The 13,933-nt window shown below is 44.6% G+C and overlaps 1 long non-coding RNA gene across 1 annotated transcript; it reads right to left on the reverse strand.

Moving 5' to 3' along the window:
• Positions 1-10,756: 10,756 nt before the first annotated feature.
• LOC115319639 lies at positions 10,757-12,390 on the reverse strand. The gene is made up of 3 exons (XR_005715009.3): positions 12,343-12,390; positions 12,142-12,242; positions 10,757-10,909 (listed from the first exon to the last, which is right to left on the reverse strand). It is a non-coding gene; the product is annotated as an uncharacterized LOC115319639 (long non-coding RNA).
• Between the last annotated feature and the right edge of the window lie 1,543 nt (positions 12,391-13,933).

Raw genomic sequence — 13,933 nt, forward strand, 5'->3', positions numbered from 1 at the left:
CGTTCGTGCCCCTCAGGGATGGGCAGTATTTCAAATACAAGTATTTGAAATACGTATTTCAAATACTTTGTGTATTTTGCATTTGTATTTAATTACAAATTGGGTAATGTATTTGACGTGTGTATTTAAATACTAAAACGTGGGTATTTCAAATACAATTGTAATTAAATACAATTTTGCGGGCGAAAATACATCCCTCAAATTTATTGTCACTGTCCAGAGCAGGAACAAAACTACGTTCTGCACCGAATGCAGTGTCTCTCAATCAAGCACAAGCGTTTAGTGACTTTGTGATTACGTTGCTAGTCCAGGGCAAGAATAGTGACGAACGGTCTTGATGATCGAATCTGGTCTCAAACGGTCTTGATGAGTGTTGAAAAGGCCACCCTACACAAAGTAAAATGTCACACAACCAGGGAAGTGACGCAGTCGGCACTGAGCAATATGAGGCCAGAGGTTGTACCATATGTACACAAAATGGCGCACAACCTCAAGACGGTTGCGAACAGGTACGGAGTACCTCTCGTGTTTTCGGCGCCAAAGAAACTCGGACAACTTTGCCCTCCGATTACTAAAGGAATCAGGAACGAGCAAGGATGTAGCACGAAGCACGCCAGGCCGTACATCGAATGCGTCACAGGGGTCGTGAACGAAATCCCCCTAGCGTGTGGAAAATCTTACGTTGGACAAACGGGAAGATGCACGAATGACCGTTTAAGAGAGCACGCGCAAAATTTAAAGACAAATGACGGGGCACATTTGCCCGCGCACTGTAGGGCCTGCAAATGCGAGCCACGCTTCGGTGATACCAAGATTCTCGGTAGAAGCAAAGTTCAAAGGGCACGCGAACTGCAAGAGGCATATTTTATCAAAAAGAGGGGACCCCAGTGCGTCAGCGACACGTCAATAGCATCGTATATAATGCTGAGATTCGTTTTTTCGATAAATACATGTAAACGAGTTTATGCTCTTGTATCCCGCGCATGAGTAGCCTGGGTGACGATAAGTGTATCAGATATATATATATATATATATATATATATATATATATATATATATATATGTACTTCCATCTTCCTTTCCCAATCAGAGGTCGGCATTTTAGGTCGCCCTCACTCACCCTCACCCTCACAGCCACACTCACCTAAGCCCCTCACTCACCCTCACCCTCACAGCTACACTCACCTTTAGCCCCTCACTCACCCTCACCCTCACAGTCACACTCACCTTCAGCCCTTCACTCACCCTCACTGAACCTCACGGCCCTCACGCACTCACCGCCCTCACGGCCCTCACCGCCCTCACGGCCCTCACGGCCCTCACTCACTCATGGCCCTCACGACACTCACCGCCCTCACGCCACTCACCGCCCTCACGGCCCTCACCGCCCTCACCGCCCTCACGCCCCTCCCCGCCCTCACGGCCCTCACGCACTCAGCCCTCACGCCACTCACCGCCCTCACCGCCCTCACGGCCCTCACCGCCCTCACGGCCTTCACGCCACTCACCGCCCTCACGCCACTCACCGCCTCACGCGCCTCACCGCCCTTGCGGCCCTCACACCCCTCACGCCCCTCACGCACTAATGGCCCTCACGCCACTCAGGCCAGCTTCAGATGGGGCAATTTCGCCCAGAAAGTTTACGTCGCAACACCAGCAACACGGGCCGCCCGCGATCACACGCAGCAACCAATTGCTGCAATTTGCCATCGTCATCATAAAATTTTATTTTTCTTGCACTATTTAGACACAATTACGCGTTATAAACGTGTTTTTATGCATTTAAATCTCATTAAGAATACTAACGCACCTTTCTGAAACAGTTTATTTCCAAAAAAACGATCGATTTCAAACCAGAACCAAGTCTTTCGGTGTCATCATCACCGGCACGAGGTATCACGTGAAAATTTTGCGTTTCTGATTGGATGCAGCCGCTTCAAACGCATTCGAATTGCTCCGAGTTGCTTGCTTATTTCGAGCCGGACCCGATCTCATCAATTCGTGTCGATCTAGGGAAAGCTAGAGAACAACCCGCCATTACCACCAAAATTGCGGAGAAAGATGCTCGATCTGAAGGGGGCCTCACGCACTCCCCGCCCTCACGCACTCATGGCCCTCACACCACCTCATGCACTCACCGCCTTCACGGCCCTCACGCCTCTCATGCCATTCACTGCCCTCACGCACTCATGGCCCTCACACCCCTCACGCACTCACCGCCCTCACGCCACTCACGCACTCATGGCCCTCACGCCACTCACCGCCCTCACGCCCCTCACGCACTCATGGCCCTCATACCCCTTACCGCCCTCACCGCCCTCATGGCCCTCATGGCCCTCATGGCCCTCACGGCCCTCACGGCCCTCACGGCCCTCACCGCCCTCACGGCCCTCACCGCCCTCACAGCCCTCACGGCCCTCACTCACCCTCACACTCATGAATTTTCCTGGTTCAGAAACTCACCCACCCTCACCTCACCTGTGAAGATGAGGGTGAGTGAATGGCCCTCATGAGTGAGGTTTGCCGAGGTATGTTCCCAATACAGTTGTGAGTAGCGCCCGTGTTTGTCTTCTATCTTGTGTACGTCTTTTTTTAGCGCTTTTAACCATGGTTCAATACTATAGTGGCGAAATCGACGTTCACTGGCAGACTGGCTAAATAAGTGCCTATGACAACTTGTGATGCTTTCCAGCCTGATTTCCATTCATATTTTCGCCTGGAACATTCTAAATGCGCGGAGCGTCCAGATTTTCGTACCTGGTGCGAGTTGCAACAATAAAAAAATTCTCTAGCTAGTGCTGCGCGTCTTGGTCGTCTCGGTTCTTTGTTGGTCTATACCAAAATGTAATCGACAAAAAAAGCTGCTAGAAGCACTGTACTTTTTTGACCTATTACGTCCAAGCTGATTACATTTTTTTTTTGTGATTATATTTCTATTACGTTACTAGAGCCTCGCACACTAACTCCCGAGTGTTCGATGCAAAATTAAAATGAGATACCAGAAACCCGTTGCAGGTGCCCTGAAGTCGCTGACGCACATTTTGAGAAATGTATTTGGAAAAGTATTTGGAGGAGACTAAATACATCTGGTTGTATTTGTATCTTGCACTCAAATGCTTTTTTGGAAATGTAATTAGATTTGTAATTAAATACATTTTTGACCAAGTATTTTGTATTTCAATTTCGATACATATTTGCATGTATTTTGCCCATCCCTGGTACCCCCCATGTTCCTTATACCATCCGCCAGGATGGCGAGCGGTTGAACGGGGACTGTCGGATGAGCGTCATTGCGGACGCTCATCCGGCTCGCTTGACCGCAGTGTCTTGTTGGGGACCCCTAGTTCTCAATAAACGCATACCGGGATCATCATCGTTGGCATGGCGTTGACGAACCCGGCGCGGCAACCGCCCTCGCTGATGGCCGTCGGCCGCGCGGTGGGACGGGCATCGGATTCCCCTTTGAGCACCGGTCCCCGGACGTTAAAGGGGCCCTGCAATCATATTTAAGCGTCTATCTTTTTTGCGGTTTCCAACCCTCTTGGGGTCCGGGCAAGCCAGCGGGCACGGAGAGAGTAACTAAATATCAGTGCGTCATATTTCAACCGGACGACGCGGAAACCTTCTCCATTTACGGGGGCGACCCGCGGTGTTGAAAGTGCGCGATATGTGACGTTTTTGGTCCTGGGCTTACTACTGGTCAGAGCCGCTAAAAGCTTTCTTTTTGTCGAAATACAACATATAAATGGTGCGAAACGTTTCAAATATTTATAAAAGTAGTTTTTGTTCACAATTTTAGATCAGAAAAAAACCAAAACAAATGCAGTTTAGAAAGTACGGAAACAAGAAATGACCCGTCGACATACCCGCCACCAAGCAGTGGAAAAGGCGACGCATACTAGAAAGATGTAGTGGGATAAGGCACCAACAAGCGGCGAGCGTAGAAAGGTCCCGGATGTACGCGGCGGCGCTACGGTCGTATGGACTTGAGGATCCGGTCGGTCCGACCGTTCCCAAGGCCTTCGACGAGCAGCTTTGGCTTGCGGTTCGGTTTTTTGGTGGTGGAGCAGCGCGAAGTGGCTCCCTTTTCCAACTGATCTTTACCTCATGTTTGCTGTCGCTTGTGGCCAGTGAAGTGTCATGCCGAATCAGTGTTTAATCTCGCAGCAAATGCAATGCGAGCCGCCCTGGCTGCCCGCTTCATGCAGCCTAGCCAGAACATCAAATTTACGGCGCTACACGCTAATAAAAACTGCAAGAACGCCGTGATGAGGAATTACCTCAAATTCACCGTAAACGAGCAAAAAAGAGCGAGAGGGAAACGCAAAAGTTCATGGAGCACGAAAACAGAAAGAAAAGACGCATATCGCTAATTGGTCACCACGCTTGACCTTCGGAAGCTGCGGGAACCCAGAGAGCCTCCTCTCGCCCCTTCACCTCCTTTCTTTGTCCGCGCCAGCCGCTCCAACAGAGAACGTAACTGCCTTACGGGAAAAACAAAAGAAACTAAGAGCAAACAGTAGAGCAACATTGCGACGAGCTAGAAGCATAGACAAAAGAAAGCAACGTTGGTTGGGAAAACGCGGGAATAAGTGGAAGAAGCCCACGTTCGGTTCATTTTCCCGCCTTCCCGCCCGTCTCCTCGCCATTTTGCCCTCGTTCGTTCGTGGCATTCCCGGATTTTTGTGCACCTGAAAATTTGGAGCGGAAGGCAACTGGATACTCGAGACAGGTATTTCATTATCAATCTGCTGCTTGCTTGGCAAGGATAGTGTAACGGTGGCATAAATACAACACCCTAAAAGATGTTTACTTGCAGAATATGTAGTTTCTGTTCAAGCACGCTTGCTGGTTGCGCAATTAGATGAGCACGTTTTCAGCTCTCGAATTCTTCCGTGTGTGTACGAAGGATGCAGTCGCTAGTTTGTTACGTATGATGCTCTCAGGTGTCATATTTTGAGGAGACATGCATTCGAACGCCTAAGGATAAGTTCGGTTTGCTTCGAGGAGTGTGGACAGCTTTCAGTGCACTTCGCCAGCATGCTTAGAGCAGAGCCGTATATTTGGTGAGTTTGGCCGGTGGGTGCGGCCAACACCACCTAGAGCTGAAGGCCGCAGCGCTCCTTCGGTGACGTCGCACGAGTCGGCTGGCGAGCGCCGCGCAAGAGTGCTGCACTGAAGGCGTCGCGCATAGATTTAAGGACGTAGGTGGCATTTTTTATTGAGTAAAGCTCTCAACTCTCCTACGTCACGCCGCGGTGGTGGCGCGTCGGGTGCACTTCCGGTCTGGGGTGGTGGGCAGAAGTCGCCGTGCGAGACATGCATTCCTGTGTTCTTTTGGAAGAAACCAGGCAAAAAACCTGCCTTCTCGTCAAAATGTTGCGACGGGGGCTGTACCAAGAGTCTGGAAAGGTTTGAAGGTCAGTTTTCACGTGTTTCTGCCCCCTCCGTTCGTCCGAGAACGGGGATAGTAGCCGTGAAAAGGGCAAACCAGACGCTGTCGAACTACGATTGCCTGTGCAGACAACACTTTGCGGTCGCCAGATGCATTTGCTTTGTTCCAACATGAACGAGAGAAAACCGGCAAGTTGTCCGGACCACCCTCGGGTTCAGTGCGTCTTCAAATACACACGGCCGCCTGATCGTTCGAACATTCGTCTGCTCTTTCAAACTTGTCTGCTTTTTGTCGTCTGCTCGTTCAAACAAAAGCGGCCCGTAGACCAAACTTTGACCCGGTGATTGCAATAAGAAGTAATTGCAGGCTTCAAAAGACTTAAGTATAGGCTCGGTGTAAACAGTAGATACAAAATGTTGATCATTGGTACCGCTGGCCGTCACCGACTTGTTACGCTTGGTTAGTTCCCGCTTCTGATTTTCAGTATCGACGTCGATTATCGCCGCTAACTGCTACACTTTTGCAGCACGAGCGACGTTGCGACCGAAAATAGCTAGAAGAATCTCATCATGGTTTTGGCGTCCATTCTGCGGCGTTCGTGCGAATGAATCGCCGCACGTCAAATTATTTACGCAAAGTTTAGTGGCGTAACGAGCCTTGATAATTTCGCTCAGGCGATTAAAGTGGTAAGACATTGCGATGAGGACGTAGAATCGACAATTCCAACGCGAAAAAGAGTATACAGACTCACACAGGCGCCGACAACGTGACTCCAACGGTCTGTGGACGCGGGACGCGGTGCTTTTTGCTCGTATACTTCATTGTGCATGCGTTCCCTGCTGGAAATGGGCGAAGTGAAATTAGGCCAAAATTCACATTGAACCAATGTGCAACTGTAGGTCCAGACACACTGAGCAATATGCATTTTTGAAACAAAAACCTATGTGCACCAATTGGTAATCCTTTAGGGAATTCACATTGGCTGATGGCATTTATGAAACAAAAACCAATGAGCAGCAATTGGCAACAGGTACCCCGATGCACATTGCATTGAGGGAATTTATGGGGCAAAAACCAATGAGCAGCGATTGGCAACAGATGCTCCTGCGCACATTAGGTTGATGGTATTTATGGGGAAAAAAGTAATGAGCGGCTATTGGCAACAGGCCCCCCTGTCCACATAGGATTGATTGTATTTATGGGGCGAAAACCAATAAGCGGCAATTGACGACAGACACCCCTGTGCACATTGGGTTGATGGCATTTAGGGGGCGAAAACCAATGGCGGTAATTGGCAACAGGTGCCCCGGTGCACATTGGTTTGATGGTACCCAGTCAACCAGCAACAGTCTATTAAACATCCGAGAGATGTGTTGTCCGGACATTTAACATATCCAGTGGATATCTGCTATGATCCAACACTGAAAGTATGTACTGTGCAGTGCAAAATGATTCCCCAGAAAACGTACCACTAACGCAATCTGGATGATGAAGCTGGACATTCAGGACCATTGTAGGATGTTCAGCCTGATCATGTGGATGTACTATGTGCATACCTCAGAAATATTACTCTCCCTGGTATAGGGACCAGCCCTATGCCAGAAGGCAACACACAATAGTACAGCCAGTGTCTAAGCAGCCTCCTTTTTATGCTAGCATACAGCGTATGAACTGCCCTACAGAAAAATTTAAATAGATATGAGTCCAATTCTTTACAAAACAAGAGCTCAGAGGGCAGATTTGCTGTATAGCCCGTGCATGCTCTCAATGTATACCCAAATGGTGCATTACAGGTGTATAATGTAGGAATCAGGCCCACAGCAGACATTCTCTATATTGAAGTTTTTTTTTTCACCATCAAGCTAAGAAAGCTTTATTGCAGGATCAATGCAGATGACACTGACAAGGAAGGCGACACTGCTGATACTGACTCTTTAATGAGGTGGACCCCGCCACATGCGAGAGAACTGTGAAATACTGGACACAAACATTGTCACATGCTATGACGACGACCCTGAGGAATTTACTGAAGTCTAAGGCGAGGACATGTGCTCTAGTGACGAGGACACCAGAATCCCATGACAGCTATAGCACCGACTGCATGGCAAAAGATGCCGCTGCAGTCTTGCAGCGTAACTTTGATTGTGAGTAGCGTACTAAATTTCTGCCCAGCCTGTCAGGCATGCACATCCATTCTGTAAAAAAAGTCGCAGTGCCAAACAAATTGCCATTAACTCTTTGGGTGGTTTCATTTGAAATCGAACACGCTTGTCAAGGTGGGTCTCTCGATTTTTTTTGAAAAAATATATGTAATTGCCCCATTTCTGGAAAGAACAAAACCGCTTTCCAAAATTTTTTTAAAAAATATTTCGCTTCACAAAAAATTATTGAGTGGAGCAGGGTGAAAATCTGTTTTTTACTGCGTGATTTTTCTACCCAGTTCTGTACGCTGGTATGAATACGGGAAGCATGCAAAACTCACAGTAATTTTTTGTGGTCTTGTATGTTGTTTGGACTATTTTTTAGTTCAAAGGAAAATACTTTCGTAGTTTTGTTTATTGAGGTAAAAAATGCCAAACATCGTCTCTCTGACAATCGGGTGACATCTTCAGAGCCTTGTAACTCATGAGTTATTATATTTGTCACTTATTAAATACTATGCGAGTGTAGTCCTATACATGGGCTATCGACGGGAATAATTTTTGTTTATTTTATTTTCACCGAATTTTTTATATAAAATTTGAAATATCATCGAAAATGAAATTAACCGAAATTTTGAACTCACTTTATCAAAAAAGGCCATTTTTTATTTCGTTCAATTTTTTTATTATTGCTGCCGATCATATGAACTTTCAATTGGCTTGATGCGATTTCCCCCTTTTTTTTTGTTGTATCTTCTGTAGAAGTGATCGAAATCGCTCCCACGTTCTCAGAACAGCCAAACGCAGTTTCCGCAGGTCGCCTTCGCTGCGAAGACTATACTGCTTATTTGTGTGTTCAAATGCAGCGATTAAATTCAGTTTGATTGAGAACACTCGTGCTTGGCTACATGGTATTTTATTAATTCTTTATGATGGCAACTGACATTCCTTTGTCTGATATTTAGCGGTGCAACGGATGTTCCATTATCCGATGTTTAAAGCCAGGGCACAAAGGGCAGAGAAAACGGAACGAGCTCTTCATGTAGCTAGACCGGGGTCATATATCTGTTTGTGCTATGCACAGCTTGTTAGGCACGTACAGCACGCCTGGCCCTTCGCGCTATAGGCCCATCTTCGTTGCACCCAGAAAGCATCCGGCACGGGCGCCAATCCATGATGCGTCTTGTCGCGTGCGATCAAATAACCATGTAATCGCCTGTTCTTTATTGTCAGCGTGTATATCAAAAATATGTAATATCACATGCCCTTCTTTAAGGAAAAGCAGTTTGCAGAAAAAAAGTGAGGAAAACGGGCTGAGTTTACATGAAGCGAAAATAATTTTTTACAGAACACAAACACCAAATGGCGATAAATAGCCACTTTTATTAATTAACGCTAATATATTTAAGATGTACTTGTAAAACAATATGTTGTTGTGGTTTAAATAGTCCAGTTCACGAGCAGCGCAATATTGGAACTTTTTGACAACGGCATCGGCTTGCCTGTGAAGACGATCGAGCGCGGGGGCGAGCTGAACTTTGTACCACAGCGGTCGGATGCCCCCGAGAAGTTCAACAGCGTGGTAAGTCGAGACGGACAGAACGAAAACTGGAGCCAAAGCGAGAACCTGAGACGGTGGCCCTTCTGTTTGAACGAGTGCGTGCAGTTAAAAATAAGTGTTGGGTTTTTTGTTCAAGATTGATCGACATCTCTGACGCCAAGTAGCAAGGATTCCCACATGCACAGAAGGCAGCGAAAGCAGTTACTCAATGTCTCTGCAGGCTTTTAGTTTCTCCACTTTTTCACACCAAGCTTAATGCAAAGATTGTACAGGTATATGACCCCCGTCTGGCTACATGAAGAGCTCGTTCCGTTCTCTCTGCCCTTTGCGCCCTGGCTTTAAACATTGAGTAATGGAACATCCGCTGCACCGCTAAATATCAGACTAAGGAATGTCAGTTGCCATCATTAAAAATTAATAAAATACAATGTAGCCAAGCACGAGTGCTCTCAATCAAAATGAATTTACCCGCTGCATTTGAACACACAAATAAGCAGTATAATTTTTGCAGCGAAGCCGACCTGCGGAAACTGCATTTGGCCGTTCAGAGAACGTGGGAGCGATTTCGATCACTTCTTGAGAAGATAAAACAAGAAAAGGGGGAAATAGCATCAAGCCAATTGAAGGTTCATATGATCGGCAGCAATAATAAAAAAAATGAACGAAATAATAAATGGCCTTTTTGAATAAAGTGGGGGTTTAAAATATCAATTAATTTCATTTTCGACAATATTTCAAATTTTATATACAAAATTCAGTGAAAATAACATAAACTAAACTTATGCCCGTCGATATTCCATGTATAGGGCTACACCCGCATAGTATTTGGTAAGCAACAAATTTAATAACTCATGAGTTACAAGGCTCTGAAGTTGTCACCGTATTGTCACGTGGGAGCGATTTCGATCACTTTTAGAGAAGATACAACAAAAAAGGGGGAAATCGCATCAATCCAATTGAAAGTTCATATGATCGGCAGCAATAATAAAAAAATTGAACGAAATAAAAAATGGCCCTTATTGATAAAGTGAGTTCAAAATATTGGTTAATTTCATTTTCAACGATATTTCAAATTTTATATAAAAAATGCAGTGAAAATAAAATAAAAAAAACTTATGCCCGTCGATAGTCCATGTATAGGGCTACACCCGCATAGTATTTAATAAGTGACAAATATAATAACTCATAAGTTACAAGGCTTTGAAGATGTCACCGGATTGTCAAAGAAGATGTCACCGGAATGTTTGGCATTTTTTACCTCAATAAACAAAACTACAAAAGTATTTTGCTCTAAACAAAAAAATAGTACAAATAACATACAAGCGCACAAAAGAATACTGTGAGTTTTGTATGCTTCCCATATTCATACCAGCGTACAGAACTGGGTAGAAAAATCACGGATTAAAAAACAGATTTTCACCCTGCTCCACTCAATAATTTTTTGTGAAGCGAAATATTTTTTAAAAATTTTGAAAAGCAGTTTTGTTCTTTCCAGAAATGGGGCAATTACATATATTTTTTCAAAAAAAAATCGAAAGACCCACCCCGACAAGCGTGTTCGATTTCAAATGAAACCACCCCTTTATTATTACTGTTAGACAAACGAGCAGTGCTTGATGTTTTTAAAATAAAGTATAATATTTGAACAATGCTGCATACATAGCATAAGGTTTTCGAAATAAAGTATACTTACTGAACAATGCAGGATACTTTGCTTAATAAAAATTTCTGATAAACATAATAAAAAGCTCAGTGCATTCAAGGCCCACTTTAGGCAGTTCACATCACTCTCTCCTGTGGTGCAGAATGTTCCTGAAAAAACAACGAAAAATGTTATGTTAAAAATATGTGAGCAGTGGTTTACCATGCTTTGAAGCAAAACTAATAAAACAGTAAAGTTCAAAGTGAAGTGACTCAAATATGCAAGAATTGGAACTGATGTAAATAAACCACAATTATTTTACGCCTTGTTTTTTAAAGCACATTCATGCTGGATGTGTGTACTGTATTGCCAACTTTTGTTTGTTAGATTCACATCAAATATCACAGTGTTCTTGAAATTCGTTTTCTATGCATTCTTTTTAATCCATAATAAGGTACTATTATATAATTAAATTTTTCCTCTTAGAGAAACACTCCAAAGAAAGTTTTTCTATTTAAAATTATTCAATGCTGTTCACACCTGTAGTGTTTGATATCAAATTAAACCAAAAGAGGAGTCACTAGCTCGGTGATGTGATTGGCCTAAGCATTTTGGAGCACCTCTTGGAGCAGCCAAAACAGTGTTTTGGAACAGCAAAGGTGGCCTTTGGAGCCCTTGAACACGAATAGACCAGGAGATAAGTGTCTAAATTTGGTTGTCATATCCCTTTAAAGGGAAATTTTTGTAGTAGAGTATGATTTAAACAAGAACAGGAATGTTAATGAAGAAGTTTAGAAAGCACCATATCTGCAGCGACGTGGGGACGGCAACACCCGATGCGCGACCAGCGTTTCAGCTCACAAAGCAACTCCTGTCGCGCAAAAACGTGGTTTTGTTTCACAACATGACGGCATGTCTGGCACCCGGCACACTAGCGTCGGAGCGTCCGCACACGCCCGCGTCTATCGTTAAAAAAGTTTAAAAAAGAGGCGAGACGAGATTCGCGAGACGACGAGGCGCGAAACGGGAGACGGCGGCAAAAACATTGCAAAACCGGATGGAGGCAGGGCACTTTGTGTCGGGCGGCCGCTTGCGCCACCTAGCTCATGCATGCTCAATTACGTTCTTAGTTTAGTTTCGGTTTTGAAAGGCGACCGAAATTAGTCATTGGGCGCAGGCTTGGTACAGATTACTCATATTTTGGCAAAATGTAGCAGGATGTAGCAGGGTTAGCCCATTGGCATTGTTTGGCGCAACAATCACATCACTGCTGGCTTTAACATTTAAAGCATCAAAATACTCTCACATAGAAATTATGCTTTGAAGAAATTGCGCACCATACTCTATTGTTTTAGAAGTTAGAATTAGAAAAAGTTAGAATTATGTGCTGACGTCGGCTTACCTTTTGAGATGACTGATGTCAGGCAGGTGCATGGCGAAGTTAATCCGTGACTATGGTTTCTACCCTGAAGTCTTCACATTTATGGCAGCTCCGCACTGCATCTGATAAAAAAAAAAAGCAACAGACGCATGACACCAACAGTTCCATAAATCTCATTCCATGTGTGAAGCGATCTGCAGTACTTTTCCAGAGATTACTTACTTATGATGCACTCAGCAAGGTGAAGATTCCTGAATGTCAACTTTCCTTCACGTCCTCCCCACAAAACTTTTTGCCCCAACTTGTCAGTCAGAAACCGCTTTGTGATCCGTCTCGTACAGGAGGCATAACCAGATCCGGCAACTTTGCTGAGCTGTCGAACATAAAGAAACATCCACATAGCAGCCGCTTAGTTCAACCATAACTAGGGATTGGATGTTTCTGCTTATTTTTAGTCAAATTTGGCAGGTGTTTATCAGCATCTATATCTTCATTAAATTTGCTATTAATAATTATACCTGCTCTTATTGAGGCACTTCCGACATTTAAACTGAGGAATTTTGACGTCTTTATCTCAATATGGCGATTGGATTCAAGATTAGACCACTAGGCACGGGCTCGGGCCAGCACGTTGGTTGGCCTGGTTCGGGCTCAGGCCTGCTGTAACTGGCCGTGGTGCCGAAGGAGGCCATCGTAGAAATCGGCGTCTCGATTATCTCAGCAACATCAACTCCAGAACCACTAGACAAGTATTCATGAACGTAGGCCCACCTCAAGACAGAGGACGGCAGCGTCGTTAATCATGAGGTGAGCTTCAGGTTAATCCCAGTGGCGTGATGTTTTTGCTTGTGGTGATAAATAGCGGCAAACCAAAAATAAAGGGACATTGAAGCGCTCTGCTAGGAATTTAAAATGGGGGACTCACAAACATTAACGCTAAACAATCTCAACCTAATTGATCATGAGGAACACAATAGCTGGGGAGAGTTAACATAGCGGCAATGATGTAGTGGGGAAGCTTACAGACATAGTAAACAATTATACACATACTGGGGAATGCCTGGCACATATTCAAGAATGAATACTTGCTCACTAGATCTACAAAATATTTTAGAAGATACAAACTGCAAATTAGTAGCCTTTCTTACAAAACACATTGCTGTATTTTAATCACAGTGCTGAAACCCATAAAAACACTTTTGACTACATTTATTTTAATAAAATGTTCTCAATATGTACATGACACCAGCAGTCATAACTTTGATTTAGTTTATCGCAAGCTATATTGCTCTGGCAGCAACGAAGACAAACCTTTTAAATGTGCAGTGAACCAGAATTAATAGAATATGATGAAGTTTCCGTATACCACTTCAAAATAACCAAAAACAATGCTTTTCAGATCAGTATGTTTTGCTATAAAAGGCTATAAAGCTATAGCCTTTATATTATATTCTAAAGCTTTTAGTCTTGCCACGTCCAGTTGTGCAGTGATGTGATTGGCCTAAGCCATTTTGGAGCACCTTTTGGAGCAGCCAAAACAGTGTTTTGGAGCAACAAAAGTGGCCTTTGGAGCAGCCAGAAGAGTGTTTTGGGCAGCAAAGGAGGCTTTTGGAGCAGCCCAAACAGTGTTTCGGAGTAGCAAAAGTGGCTTTTGGAGCAGATATTCTTAGAAAAATTAAGTATTTGTTTTAATTGTTGGAAAAACGAAGGCAACTTTGTGATATATTGTGACAGAACTCGCTGTTTGTGTTTTACTGCTGAGACATCCTACAAGTGTACAGTGTTATAGGCGTTGCCGAGCCATTCCGAAAAG

This window comes from Ixodes scapularis, unplaced genomic scaffold (genome assembly GCF_016920785.2).
Source record: "Ixodes scapularis isolate PalLabHiFi unplaced genomic scaffold, ASM1692078v2 ptg003287l_1__unscaffolded, whole genome shotgun sequence".
NCBI lineage: Eukaryota > Metazoa > Arthropoda > Arachnida > Ixodida > Ixodidae > Ixodes > Ixodes scapularis.